Source organism: Vipera berus (assembly GCF_964194415.1).
Source record: "Vipera berus genome assembly, chromosome: 2".
NCBI lineage: Eukaryota > Metazoa > Chordata > Lepidosauria > Squamata > Viperidae > Vipera > Vipera berus.
The window spans coordinates 172,790,315-172,805,233 of NC_138203.1; the positions used below are offsets into that span (position 1 = coordinate 172,790,315).

At 40.3% G+C, this 14,919-nt stretch overlaps 1 protein-coding gene across 1 annotated transcript in view; it reads right to left on the reverse strand.

Moving 5' to 3' along the window:
• The window catches only part of TNRC6C (trinucleotide repeat containing adaptor 6C), a 136,532-nt gene extending 132,437 nt beyond the window's left edge, over positions 1-4,095 (reverse strand). Inside the window, exon 1 of the mRNA XM_081319514.1 lies at positions 2,414-4,095. The gene's annotated coding sequence lies outside the window, so the exon portion shown is untranslated. The remainder of the gene's footprint in view (positions 1-2,413) is intronic.
• Between the last annotated feature and the right edge of the window lie 10,824 nt (positions 4,096-14,919).

The following is a 14,919-nucleotide window of genomic DNA, read 5'->3' on the forward strand; positions in this document are numbered from 1 at the left end:
GATCCTGAAGATAGCATATAGCCTCATTTACTAGCAATCTTCTTCTGCATGAATATATACATAATCCCTTTTAAAATTATCAAGGTTGCTGGCTATAGCTGTGTATTGTGATACCATGTTCCAGTCTATATGATGTGTGAAGAAGCATTTTCATCACTCAGCATCATTTGACAACCTTTGATTCTTGTATTTTTGGGGGGGAAAAACTTCATTATTTTTTTTGTATTTCTATGTACGGTTTATATAGCTCTACTTTGCCCACAGTTACTTTGCATTGTTTTCTCAATCAAAGAGCACTAATTTACATATGAAAATGATGGAATTGTCTAATAATTATGGTTACCATTTTCTGCACTGTTTTTAGCTTGATAATATGCTTTTTGGTATACAGTTGTTGGCTGTACATATAGCATTTCAAATATGGTCACATTATATATTTGCATCAGAACATTACAGAATAGTATTATTTGCAGCTCCTTTGTAATGATCTCCAGCATAGAATTCACATTGCTTTTCATAGCTGCTGCGCACTGCATTGACATAGTCACTGAATTATATCTATTATACAGTAAACCCCACTATTCCTTTGCTCTGGTCAGTCACTCTCCACTTGACTATTCTTTTTCAGGAAATATGAAAAATCAATAATGGATTTTTAATGCATTTCCGTCCTCTATATTGCACTAAAAGGACTATATTTGAACCCTATCATTAAGACCATTTAATTCTTGATCAGTGAAAACATATTTGCATTAAAATTAAGAATGCAACAAAATTATTGCAAAACTAAAAATCTTGTATTTTGTACATAATCTACTTAACACATCAATGAAAAATGGAACACCTGTTATGTTAAAAATATGTTTAAAAAGTTAACCAAAATGTATCAATAACTATAATTACATTGGAAAGAAAGAAAATAGTTTAATGATTTTTTAAAAGGCCATAGCCTTTTTTCAAAAGTTACCTATGATAAAATAGTTTGTTAACTGAAGGGTTACTAATACACTTGTGTAGGAAATTTAAATCTAAAATTTAAAAAATAAAAATAGCAATAAAGCATGTTTGTATCTATGAATGAAATTTAAATATTTGTGGCATTTTAGATCAAAGTTGAGAATATACAACCTAAAGAGACCCTCAACTCTGATGATGATCAGAAATTCCTGTAACAAGTTATATTAAGTCCTGAGTTTTTCTTGTGTAAAACTGTTCATTTTTCTAATTTCTGATGGAAATGATACTATATGGACAAAACAGAAAAAAACTCAAATATGCAGAAATCATAATGAAACACATTATCGGCTTTTAAAAACATTTCAATAATTATTATAGATGCTTTCTTATGTAGGTATTTCTCACAACCTAGGTTTCTGTTATGAATCTGGTAATAAAACCATTTGTCTAGAGTACTACAGAGATGTTATGTTTGTTGTTCGTATGCAGACTTTTAAGTAAACAAACCATCTTTTAGTATTGTTTAGAAAATGATAAAAACATTAAGGAATTTTAAATCAGCCTTAGTCACCTGTGTAATATTCTTTTAAAAGTATCACAGCACTCTTCTATGCATGAACTATGTTTCCAGAGAGCCTAGTTTTTTATTTAAATAACCTGAGGTTTTTGGGTACAGTGTCAGTAAAGTTCCATATTAAAATTACATGCAAACTGTCATTCTACCTCTGTGTTTATATTTAATAATTGTTACATTTAATAAAAAATACTAGGAAAAGGGGAAAAAATCTAGCCTTATTAATACTCCAGCAAAGAAATGGAGACATCAGAAAAACTACTTTAGAAAAAAAAAGGCTGCAGTCCTTTGAGCATACCAATTGATAAGTCCTACTAAACACAATGGAATTTAATTTAAATAAGTCAATACCGAATTGCACCGCTCATTATTTAAATACCCAACTGTAACTAATCACAAATGAAGTTCAAGTTTTGACCACTTGGTTACATTCAATCAGCTTCTCTATTCTAGCAACTGAAATTGCCAAGATTAATTATCACTATTTTCCAAACAGCACACCAAATGATAGTAAGAATTACTAACAGCATGCAAACCCTAGTAATTCAAAAGAAATCATTTCTCATTATTTCCATTTTCTTCCATATTTTTTTTCATAAATGAGGCATTTGGATTTTTCAATAGTAACAAGAAATATGAGAAACATTAAAGTTTTTAAAGTCTCTGAAGCTGTCAGCTGGGGATATTTTAGCTTGTGAATACATCAGCTTGATAGGGAGATTTGTTAATTTTTCATTTTAATAATAACATGATTAAAAAACAGGTTACAGATAGTCCTGATCAAGATCTCCTGCATAGGGAACTGCAGGCACTGAACTTCATAGGTCTTTTTCCATCTGTAACTTTTTCTACCTCCATATTAAGAATGTGAACGGTCCTTACCTTGCTTCGTTTCTTTCTGGGGCTCTTTGGCAGCTTTCGACTCAGTCTCCTTGAAAAAGAACAAATGAATATTTTGTCTGGCGCCTGGGAGTTTCACTACCGTGCTCCTTTCTTTTTAATGCTTTTTCTTACAAAAAATACCCGTATTTTTCACGTTGAATATGAAAAAAATCTCTCACGGCCAATAAAGTCAGGTTTGTTTTTTTTAAAATATCTATGCTCGTTCCAAGTTAAAACGAAAAACAAAAACCATCAAAAAGTATTCTGCCACAAAAGAGGAAAGGGGTTGGGAAAATCACACAAGAAACCAACGGTAGAAGAGCTGTATGCTCCAGTTTTATTTCCAGCCCAGAAGGTAAGTGCAGCAGAAGCAGGTCCAATTGCAAAACAAGATTTTTTCTTCTTCTTCTTCTTCAATGAAGCAAAACTCACAATTATGAGTTCTCAGCTAAATTCTGCGCAATTTTGTTTTTAAAATTAAACATAGATGGTTGCAGCAAAAATATACTGTCAGGGATGAGCGTGAAATCTGTATCCTTTGTAGTTGTTCAGGGTACGGCTTTTAAAAAGATGTTGGTAGATTCTCAGTTTACAGGGAGAAGCATCTGAATATTTTGTTTTCAAAAGTGCAAATTAAAATGGATAATATCGAACCCATTCAAAAGTTTAAAGAAGATTAGCTCAGAAAAACAAAAAAGAGCCAGAAGACTCTGAGACAGAGATCCAAGTATCCAGTAAAGTCTTTTTTTAAAAAAAAAAAAAAGGAAAGCGAGATGTAGAACACAAACAGAAAAAAAACAAAGATCTAACAGTTTCTTTCAGGAAGATCCAAGGGGGAGAAGAATCCAGGCAAGGATCCACAAATGCCAGGGAAATCCACCAGCAGTGCTTTTCATATGTGGATCCAAGGAAGGGAGCTCCAGCAGTCTCTCTCATGTACTGGGATCCTAAAAGGATCCAGAAAACAGGCTTCGTGGTGAGGAGGGAGCCCACCACTCTCTTTCATACGGATCCACCCAGACAAGCCAAACATAGGTGGATCCCGAGAAGAAGGCAAAATCCAGTCTCTTTCTCACAAAGACAGGATCCGCAAAACCCGGGGCGACCCGGAGTTTCTCATAAGGAGGTCCGTCAGTCGTTTCCTCTCCCCGTGGGATCCACCCAGTTAACTGCAGAATCCACAGCAGCAGCAGCCGCTCGCTCTCCTGTCCCTCCCCAGCGATTGACGAGAGATTCTCTGGGGGAACCAGGGGGATTTATGGAGGCAGCAGCCGCAGGGACGGCTCCTCGGACCGAGCTTTCGCCTGGAAGGGAAAGGGGTTGGGCCGCTGGCGGGACAAGCAACGCCGCTGGGTTCAGTGTTGCCGCCGACCCGGCCCTCCACTCCTCCTTGCAGTAGCAGCCGCAGCAGCCGCCGTCGCCTCCGCCGCCTGTGCCCTCCGCTTCAGGAGCAGAGCTGCTGCCACCGCAGCCATTTTGTTACTAACTGACAAGAGCCCCGCCAGGCAGCCAGCGCGAGACCACAACGGGACGAGGAGGGAGGGAGCAAGGAGCGAAGGAGAAAGAGAGAGGCGAGAAGAATCCCTCCTCCCCCCTCCCTTCCCTGACCTCAAACAGGAAGTCCCGACCACCTCTCTCCGATCACGTGGCAAAGCCGAACGCATATAAAAGAAGGCTCCGAGACACGCAAAGAAGATATTAAAGGCAAGCCAATGGGGCGGCGGGAGCAGTTAGCGAGCCCCGCCTTTCTCGCAGCCATGTCTCGTCGCGAGAGAGCGGGCGCCGAGGCTTTTTCCCCGGCTAGGGTGCTGCGCGCTGCTTCGAAAGGCTTGCCTGCTCCGTCCATCTTGTGTGTTCCCTAAAGCTCCGTAAATCGCAGGTCGTTCCGGCCGCTTTGCACGGAGAAAAGCAAAACGTAACCCAGGCTGGGAATGAGAAGGTGCAAGGCATTCGTTTCGGTAACCTTTCAAGGCACAACGTAGCAGCCGCACTGAACCGTTTGAAAAATAAATAGGTTGTTTGATCTGCCTATTTATGTAACTGTATCCTTGGTTGACGTAAGCCGAAGCCATTATTTTAATCGCCTGCTTCTGTCTCGCAACACAAGCGTTCAGTGGGTAGTGACTGAAAGGAGACCCAAAATAAAAAAAGATAGTGTCGTTGCAATTTTATAATTTTATTATCCGCTTAAACAGCTTTAACCCATTTCTTCTGAGTTTACCATAAACTAAGCAGTGAGCTCGCACTGCCGTGGAAAGATCAGGGTATTTGGCAGAATTGATTTCAACCTGTTCCCATTAGAGATCTCTGGTTAGGATAATAAACCTGTTTCTCAGGATGACATACACAAGGTAAGCTACACCTGTTGGGATTCACCCAGCTACTGAATCTGAAGAGGCACCTAGCTGAGGATGTGGCTTGATGTTTAATATACTCTCTCTAGCGAGAGAATAATAGTATAGTTCTTGCTTTGGTGGTCCTTGCTTTCAATTAAGTGTGCACGGACTCACGGCCAAAGATAATTTTAACCTTTACAACTTGAAAGGAGCACCAAATTAAACTGAGTGCCTCCAATGTAATGCCTGCAGATGCAAAGATTTGGAGTAAAGTAAATAGATTTAATCTCTTGAATTCCATGGCTTGGTTGGCTACTGTCAGCCAAAGGTTGGTCAGGCTATTTTTCAGATATTAAAAAGATAGTATTTTTACAATGTTTTGGCTTCTCACCATCCAAAAAGTTATCCAAAAAATATTTCACTCTCAAGTAGACAATAAATTTCCTCTTTCTTTTATTTGGCCCACTGACAACAACTGTTACAAATGTTAGCCAAACTACCTTCACTGAGTCTTCTCATAGTCCCTCATTGTAGTGTGATTTTTAGCTTAGCACAATATGTAAAACCAATTGCTGGGATTTGTAAATTACCTTGTAAAGATTAGCATTAACCCTGAACAGGGTGAATAGGGCTAACTTTAAAAAGATTAAAAACAAAATGTGGCTTAGTACATTGTGTCAACCTAGTCATACGGAGAGCCAGCTTTAATATATATTTATAAATAACGAGGATATATTTTGTAGATGGCAAAAGAGCCAACATTAGCTACAAGTAGTGAATTCAGTGGTATGAACTGCAGAATAAGCATGTACAAATTCACACTGGAGTTCCCTATTTAAAGACATAATTATGAAGACTTTTAAAAGTATCCACAGATGTATCATTTTGAATGAACTGACAGTTTGCAACCCATCATAAATCTTTAGGTGATCCCAAACCCATGCAATCGCAACTCTGTTAGAAACTTTCAGAAATCACAGAATTACATTTGATCCCATACTTCCTTGGAGCACAGACACAAGTCAACTTTCATTAATAGTTAATATGCACCTTAGAAACTGGCAACACCTTGCTGACCCTGGCTAAACTGAGAAGCTGAGCAGGTTTGACTCTCATTAATATTTGGGTAGAAGAATTACCTTGAGATTCCAAGGCCGTTGGCTGGACTAAGAAATTTAGAAGAAAGTAATTGCAAACCTCTGCCAAGAAAGCTCTGGGAATGCAGTCATCAAGAGTCTCAAGCACATCTTTTTCTTTTATGTAGAAACAAAGATTAAGAGCCACTCTGCAATAAACTTTGGACCAACTGAAAACTATACCTTAAACTCCCTTACAAGATGTCATAATTTTCCAAGATTTTCAGAGTTCCAAGCATAATAGTTGATTGATTTTTCAGTTCAACTCTTGTCTCTACATAGATAGAATATTATTAGTGTTACGACACTATGTCTCATCGTGTCTTGCACTCAGAAGTTCGGCTAAAGCAACACTATGCTAAGCAGTTATGAAAGGACTCAATGCCAATAAATATATATCCTTATAATAAAATTTAAAAGATTAGCATGAGAAGAATTAGAGTTTATGGTTATTGTGCTGATAATAAATGCAATCTAGTTTAAATATATGAGAATTAAATTAGATACCAAACCAGGTCCATTTTTTCCCTTAGGGATACTACAATGTTGCTATCATATTTTAGCCATTTCCAATAAAAAAACTTTTTTCATGAACTTGAGCACTGTGATTTTAGATTGTTTTCACAACAGTATCCCAAAAATTCACCTTATTTTTCAAGTTCAAATTCATTTTTATTACCATTCAGTGAGCATTTATTCTGAATAAATCAATTGTTCAAAAGAGAATTGTTTTTCAACAACCAACAAAAACTTTACAAGATATTTGACCAGATTTGATTTCACTTGCCTAGATTACTTACTACTATTACTTACTACTATTTACTACCAGACATAAGTGATTCCTGTCAGAACACAGGGATCAAACTGATCCATGACTTTTCTGTTTTGACATCATTTGTGTGTTCCCCTTGTAATGACTAATTTTTGTTCATGTTGTTTATTTTGGCTCACCGTAACATTACCCCATATCTTTCTATTGAATTTCAGTCACAGTTCTTGCAAACAAGATTGGATTGGCAAGTACAGTATGAAGTGCTGGACTTGTCATCCCCCATTAGGGCACAATGGGTCTATTTTTAGCAGTTGAGGATAAGTCTGATAATGTATTTGATTTACAGACTGAAATGTAATTAGAACCATTCTTTGCCACTGGAGGAGATCACACTGACACACGGGTATCAAACTCGCCGTGTCACGTGACGTGTTGCAACGTATCGTGACTTTTTTTGTATTGCCGGAGCTGGGGTGGGTGCGGCCTCCACATGATGCAACCGGCCTGCGGGCCAGCAGTTTGACACACTTGCAATAGGAAGACAAATCCAGAACAAAGCCAAATACACACAGAGAGGTGCTGTATATTTAGTCTAAAAAGCTTTGTAGTCTAGACAATATTGTTATGCACAAAGGCCTTTAGCAGCTAAATTTGAAATCTTTTTGCAGAAAAAAAGTACTAGCAATAGAAAGTAAGCATTTTTAGGTGCTGGCAATTTTCAGCAGATCTGATTATGTTTGCACTGAAATGGCTCTGTTTGGGAGAAGAATCATCAACCCTGAGTTTACTGATGATGGATAGGGGCATGATTTTGTTTACTGCACATTGAAATCTAAGTGGGGGACAAATAAGTTGCAAGGGAGTAATGGAACAACAAAAATAGCAAATGGAATTACACTTTGTCATGTTTATAAATGTAGATCAGCAACTGCAGTGCCTGGCAGCCCAAAAGGAGCTATGGAAAGTTATTTTACTGATACTTTCTAAAAGCATTTTGATTTTGACATAAATCAAGTTTCATACAAACTGAATAGGCATAGCCATCTGACATCATTGCTGCTCTATGTTACAGTTTATTTCCCAGACTTGAGTGGAATGTCACAAATTAAATATACATTGCTGTTGCCCATTGAAAGTAGTTTGTTTTGCTGTATTACAGAGAAATGTGTGAATTGAAATTTGCTTCCACGTTAAGGTTTTATAAAAAGTCATTTTAAAGATCTTAAAATGGAATTATTTTTTAATTATTTTTATTGTTACATTTAAAATGTCAAATATTATGGCTGTATCCTAATTGTGTTTGATTCACCACTTAGACCTGATAGAAAAGGAAACAAGTAAACTATCTCAGTCTTCTCAAAACATCTCTTAAATTTGTAGTACTTACTAGTATAGTAACTAATTTGGATATATGTTTCCAGTTGAAATGAAGAATATGAGCAACTACTCTTAGCTTATTCCAAATTAATGAACATCTGTTAAAACAGATGTTAATTTTTTTTTTATTTTTTTTTTATTTATTTTAATTCCATTTATATCCCGCCCTTCTCCGAAGACTCAGGGCGGCTTACAAGCTTAGCAGTAGCCTTCATTCTATGTATATGCCTGCTTATTAGGGCTTTCACACACACCCCAAGCGGCATTATTACAAAGTCAGCTTAATTGCCCCCAACAATCTGGGTCCTCATTTTACCTACCTCGGAAGGATGGAAGGCTGAGTCAACCTTGAGCCTGGTGGGATGACATGATAGCAGTGTTCTAATATCTAAGAGGCAGCCAGAAAGAAGAGGGGGTCGGCCTATTCTCCAAAGTACCTGAAGTCAGGACAAGAAGCAGTTGATGGAAACTAAACGAGATAAAACTATGGAGAAAATTTCCTGACAGAACAATTAATCAGTGGAATGACTTGCCTCCAAAAGTTGTGGGTGCTCCAATACTGGAAGTTTTTAAGAAGAGATTGGACAACCATTTGTCTGAAATAGTGTTTCCTGCTTGAGCAGAGGGTTGGACTAGAAGACCTCCAAGGTCCCTTCCAACTCTGTTATTCTGTTAAAACTGATTTAGCAAATCTCACTGCTTTCCAAACTGGGAAAGCCATTATTCTCTCTTCCCAGTTTTTGTAGCCATAGTATTGCCATACAGCTGGGTTTTATTCTGGGGAGTGGGTTTTAAAAACTGTAAATTAATAGTCAAGCCTCTGCGTGGGTCACAACAAATTAAAAATATAAATTGATACAAAAGGCATACTGTAGGTAGGGCCCCAATGGATGTTGTTAGCAGTCAACTTTGCAAGAGGGAGGGTTTTTTGAAGTGTAATGAGGGGGATAGTTGCACAGACCACTAAGAAAAAGAGTTCCAGAGTGTAGGACCCATCAGAAATTTCTCACCTCTGATGGATGGGGGAGATTTTTAGCAAACCTTCATAATATGTCTCTACTAATGGGCAAATTTATTGCTGACAAGACAGCATAAAGTTGCAGGGCTAACTGGGCCCAAAAACCTGCAGGTAAGCAATGCAACAATTTTAGCACTGCCATTGCAATTTTGCAGTTCTGTAAACTGACTCAGTAATACTCCTGCCACGACACCCCAAATCAATTGGCCTGTGCAAAGGCTGTTCCATATCTATTACAATAATCAAACCATATAGTGCTGAAAAGATGGCTTGCTATCTTTAAAGCCTCCTGGCCCAGGTGGGATAAAAACTAGCATATAGGATTAAGATAAGCATAACTCCACACACCCCACCCAAGCCACAGACTGTTCTTTGACCAATAGTCATGAGTCCAGAAGGACACCTAGCTCTTGAACCAGTTCACTTGGAATGCACACAACTCTATCCAGTGACCATCAATATTTCAATATATTTGAGTTATATATAACAACTCAACCTTGGATGGATTTAATCTGAGTTTATTTTGCCCTCTTCAGACCCCGACAACCTCCAGAGGTTTATTCAAACTTCAGTGCATTTCAATTTGACTTGGTAATGTAATATACAGCTGAGTATTAGCAGCCTAATGATAGCAGCTCCCTTTAGATCAACAGAAGACCTCATCTAGCAACTTGATATAATAGATAGGGGGAGTAGCAAGCACTGTGGAGCAGCTACAGCCTCAAATACCATATCTCATCCTAACAGACTGGAATCATTCACTCAGGAGCAGAATCACTGAAGATCAGTGTCTCCAAACTTGGCAGGCATTCTAGCAGTATATATCACTGATATCAAAAGCTACTGCCAGCATCTAAAAGGACCAGGATGTGAGAAGTTTCCTCCCTCATGGTCCCAAGAAAGATAATCTGTCTAGGTCAGAGGTAGGCAACCTCGGCTCTTTTATGACTCATGGACTTCAACTCCCAGAATTCCTGAATCATCTGATTCAGGAATTCTGGGAGTTGAAGTCCATGAGTCATAAAAGAGCCGAGGTTGCCTACTACCCCTGGTCTAGGCAATTAATAATGATTCCATCCCATGGCCGGGTCTGAATTCAGACCATCTGTTTCTTCTAAAATTCTATGCAGCTGAGTCACTTTACATTTTTCCCTATGCTTTTGTGTTGCTTGATTTTTTTTAAAAAAATTCTTGATATATTTTTGGAGAAGCTTGACAAGAATGTGTACATGTTCCACGTTAATAAAGCAAATTTTGTTGATTTTTTTAAATCTTAAAACCCCATCTCTGCTCAAATCTGTACTTGCTGTAACTTAACCTTCAGTTGGACCAGATATAAGTTTTTTTCACGTACAGTAATTATTCCTACTCTGCTTACTTTCTGGATTATATACAATCATCTAGCAAGAGGATGGGAAGGCAGCTAGTGGCATAACTGAAAATATTGCATGCCGATACTGAAACTGATACGTTTTGCATATTTTTATTTTATTTATTTTAATTCCATTTATATCCCGCCCTTCTCCGAAGACTCAGGGCGGCTTACAAGCTTAGCAGTAGTAGCCTTCATTCTATGTATATGCCTGCTTATTAGGGCTTTCACACACACCCCCAAGCGGCATTATTACAAAGTCAGCTTAATTGCCCCCAACAATCTGGGTCCTCATTTTACCTACCTCGGAAGGATGGAAGGCTGAGTCAACCTTGAGCCTGGTGGGATGCGAACCTGCAATAATTGCAGGCAGCTGGTGTTACTTAAGGAGGCATTAGCCCACTGCTCCACCAAGGCTCTGATCTCTGATGCTGAACTAATGCTTGATTAAAACCAGGGATCTTCAAACTTGGCCTTGGTGGAGCAGTGGGCTAATGCCTCCTTAAGTAACACCAGCTGCCTGCAATTATTGCAGGTTCGCATCCCACCAGGCTCAAGGTTGACTCAGCCTTCCATCCTTCCGAGGTAGGTAAAATGAGGACCCAGATTGTTGGGGGCAATAAGCTGACTTTGTAATAATGCCACTTGGGGGGCTCCCGAAAGCCCTAATAAGCAGGCATATACATAGAATGAAGGCTATTGCTAAGCACATTGATTTGTGCCTCTTAGATTGTAAGCCGCCCTGAGTCTTCGGAGAAGGGCGGGATATAAATGGGATTAAAATAAAATAAATAAAAAACTTTAAGACTTGTGGACTTCAACTCCCAGAATTTTGGGAGTTGAAGTCCACAGGTCTTAAAGTTGCCAAGTTTGAAGACCCCTGACTGAGACCATTTTCCATATATTGGCAGGGAATCTAGCAATTTGAACAGAGGAAGATGAGCCTAGTAGCAAAGACTTCTTTACTGTGGTTCATTCATAACTCGGTGGATATCAGTTCTCCAGGATTGTTTGTCAGTAACAATTTTGTTGAGTTCTTGTAAGGTTATATTTGTGCCACTATTATCTAACCATCTTGTCATCTTTAGTGTTTTCTCTCTCTGATTTTGCTCTGATTTTTCCAAGCAGCAGGGTCTTCTCCATTGATTGTTGCCTTTGAGTCTATGTCCAAAACATCTAAGCTTCAGTTTCATTATTAGGGCTTCTGTGAGTAGTATGGTTTTACCTAATCTAACACTGAATAATTTGTTCATTACAGTGCAGAGTATTCCCAACCATGTTCTCCAGCCTCACAATTCAAAGGCACCAATTTACTTCATTCAGCTTTTCTATGATCCAGCATTCATAGCCATAGGTTACAACTTGAAAAGCTGTAGCCTACAGCCTATTTGTCAGTGTGATGCCACCGCACGTTAATGTCTTGTCTAGATCTGTCAGACTTCCTCCCAAATAGTTATATTTTTATTTCATGACTATACAGTAGTAATTTTAAATCTCTATGAATTATTTAGTCAGGAAGATAAAACTTCAGCTTCTTTTCCTATTTGTGCTCAGCTGGCACTGCATGTTGATGTAATCTGAAGTTTGTATTTTTTTTTAAAAAAAATGGAGCAGCAAACCAGGTTTTGCCCTCTTCTTTTTATCTTCAAGAAGGCTTTCTCAGTTCTTTCTCTCTTCCGCTCATCAAAATGGTACCACTAGCAAGTTATTTTTATTTATATCCTCCTCCTTGTATGTCAACTCAAGATGGCATGTATATTGCCCCCTCCTCTGTTTTTCCCAAAATAACAACCCTGTGAGGTAGATTGGGCTAAGAATAGTGAATATCCCAAAGTCAACCAGAGAACTTCCATGGCTGAAGGTAGACTAGAACAGGGGTCCCCAACCCCCGGCCAAAGACCAGTACTGGGCTGCGGCCAGCTAGGAACTGGGTCATGCAGCTGGAGGTGCACTGAAGGCATGTCTTCCACCTCCGGGCATGAGGCGAGACGGCAGGGGCGGGAAAGTGGCTGGGCAGAAACTATCTTGCTCAGTGCAAAGACCCTCCGGCAGCTGCACTTGCAACTGGCTACTCCTCCTCCTGCTACTACTTCTTCCTCACTTTCCTCCTCTCCCCCTCCCGGCACCCCAGCTGAGCTTGCGCGCCCTTCGTGCAACTCTACAAGTTTGCAAGACCAGACCAGCTTGCAACCGAGAGTTTCCCCAAAGCCCCATTGGAGGGAGACCCTCCCAAGGTATGTGTGTGTGTGTGTGTGAAGGTGTCTTTTTGTCAGGGTGCAAATAGGGGCAGGGAGAAGCTACCTGTCACCTTAAGCCCTGCATCTCCAAGGGATCATGTCTCTCTTATGAACCTTTTCTAAGATCGCTGGGCTTCGTTGCGCTTCAACCGGAGTTTTTCGCTTTTGTTTTGATGCTCCAGGTGCCTGCTTTTCGTGGTTTATTTTGGTGTGTGTGTGTGTGCCTCCTTTCTTCTGCAGCTCTCCAAGTTTGCAAGCCAAGTGCACTCCTACCTGGCTTGCAAAGGGGGAGGGGGAGGAGGAGGGGAGAAGCTACATTTCTTAAGCATTGTGTTTCCAAGGGAATCCCTCTCTCATTTGCACCTTTTCCAAGACTGCTGGGCTAGTGCAGTGCCAAGTTGGTTTGCGTTCTCTCTCTCTCTCTCTCTCTTAGAAATAAGTGCATTATTTATATGTTTGTTTATTTAGAAAATTTTCAATAAATGTAAATGCACTTGAATCATCCTGAACCCCCTGGTGCCAAAAGATTGGGAACCTCTGGACTAGAACATAGATTTAGCTCTCATTTCATCCCATTGTCCTATAAATGCAATTGTTTCAAAATTGTTTAGCATTGCCCCTCCGTTTTCTGTTTTTGGTTTGGAATACAAATTAATGTTTTCCAGTCCTTTTTGGCCCCTCCTATCTTTGTTAGTTGCTTCCAATGTGCAAGTAGCACTTTAATAGCATCATCTCTAACAATTCTATTGAAACTTCATCCACTCCTGCAACTTTTGTGTTAGCAATATTTTCTAGGGCCCATTTAACATTAACTTCCAGAATATTTGCTCTAGTTCAGTGACCAGAACTTCAATGACCAAATCTTTGCTTGTATCTTTGATACTGTCATCTATTTTTGTTCAAATCTTCTATACAGTAATTGAGTTTCTATACAATATTTCCCTTTTTCCCAGTACACCAGATATGGTAGAAGAAGATAGGTTTTGGATTATTTCTGTTTGTGGGGAGCTGTTTTTTAATTAATTAACAGCCTCCTTGAGGCAAAATACAACAGTTGCTTGTTTGATTTCTTTACATATTACAAAGGCAGTTTTGTTTTAGTAAAAAATTAGAGGCATCAGACTAGAAACTGGGAGACTATGAATTCTAGTTCCATCTTTAAGGTTAGGGTAGAACAAAGCCCATTGGGTTACCATGGGCCAATCATTCTTTTTAAATCTTAGGAAGGAGGCAATAGCAAACTCACTTCCAAAATACCTTGCCAAGAAAACTTCAGGGACTTGTCCAAGCAGCCTCCCAGAACTGAACATAATTGAGTGTGGAAAGAATGCATTCAAAGCTATCCCCTGCCCTCACTTAGGCCCCTCTGACCATCTCTCGGTGCTGCTTATTCCAGCATATAAACCTTTATTAGAGTGAAACCTACAGTAAAGCAGGTGAGAGTTTGGGCAGAGGGAGCTATAGAAGCATTGAGTGCATGGATTGGGGTATGTTTAAAGAAGCGGCTACTGATAACCAACATATAGATGTTGAGGATTATGCCACCATGGTGCCTGCATATATCCAAAAGTGCATAGAGCAGGGCTTTTCAACCTGTGGTACACATACCACTGGTGGTACGCGAGCACTGGGCTGGTGGTACGCGGGGTTGCCTTCCTCCCCCCCCCCCCGTGTCGCACCCATGCACCAGCCTTGCTGCATTGACCTGCCGGGAGCTTTCCGTGCACTGGAGCCTGTTGGCGGAGGTCGGGGCCGGCAGTACACACCGATCAGCTGGTGACTCCATACGGCCGGCCCTGACCTCCGCCGATGGGCTCCAGTCCACAGAGAGCTCCCGGCAGGTCAATGGCTTCCCAGTGGCAGCCTCGGATGGTGAGAGGCTGGGAGGGAGGTGGCGCCTGGCGCTGGGGCTGCCAGGACTCAAGCGCCAGGATAAGCGCCACTTTGCAGCTGATCGGCGCATCTTTGGGGCTGCCAGGGCTCAAGCACCAGGATCAGTGCCACTTTGCAGCTGATGGGTGCTTCTTCAGGGCTGCCAGGGCTCAAGTGCCAGGATCAGTGCCACTTTGCAGCTGTGTGGTGCTTCGGGGCTGTCAGGGCTCAGCGGAAGCGCGAGGATCAGCGCCAGGCTCCAGCTGGAGCTGCTGAGCCCTGAATAAGCACCAATCACCTGGAAAGCAGGACTGATCCCAGCGCGTCTGCTGATCCCTGAAGAAGCACTTATTACCTGGAAAGCAGCACTGATCCCTGCTCACACA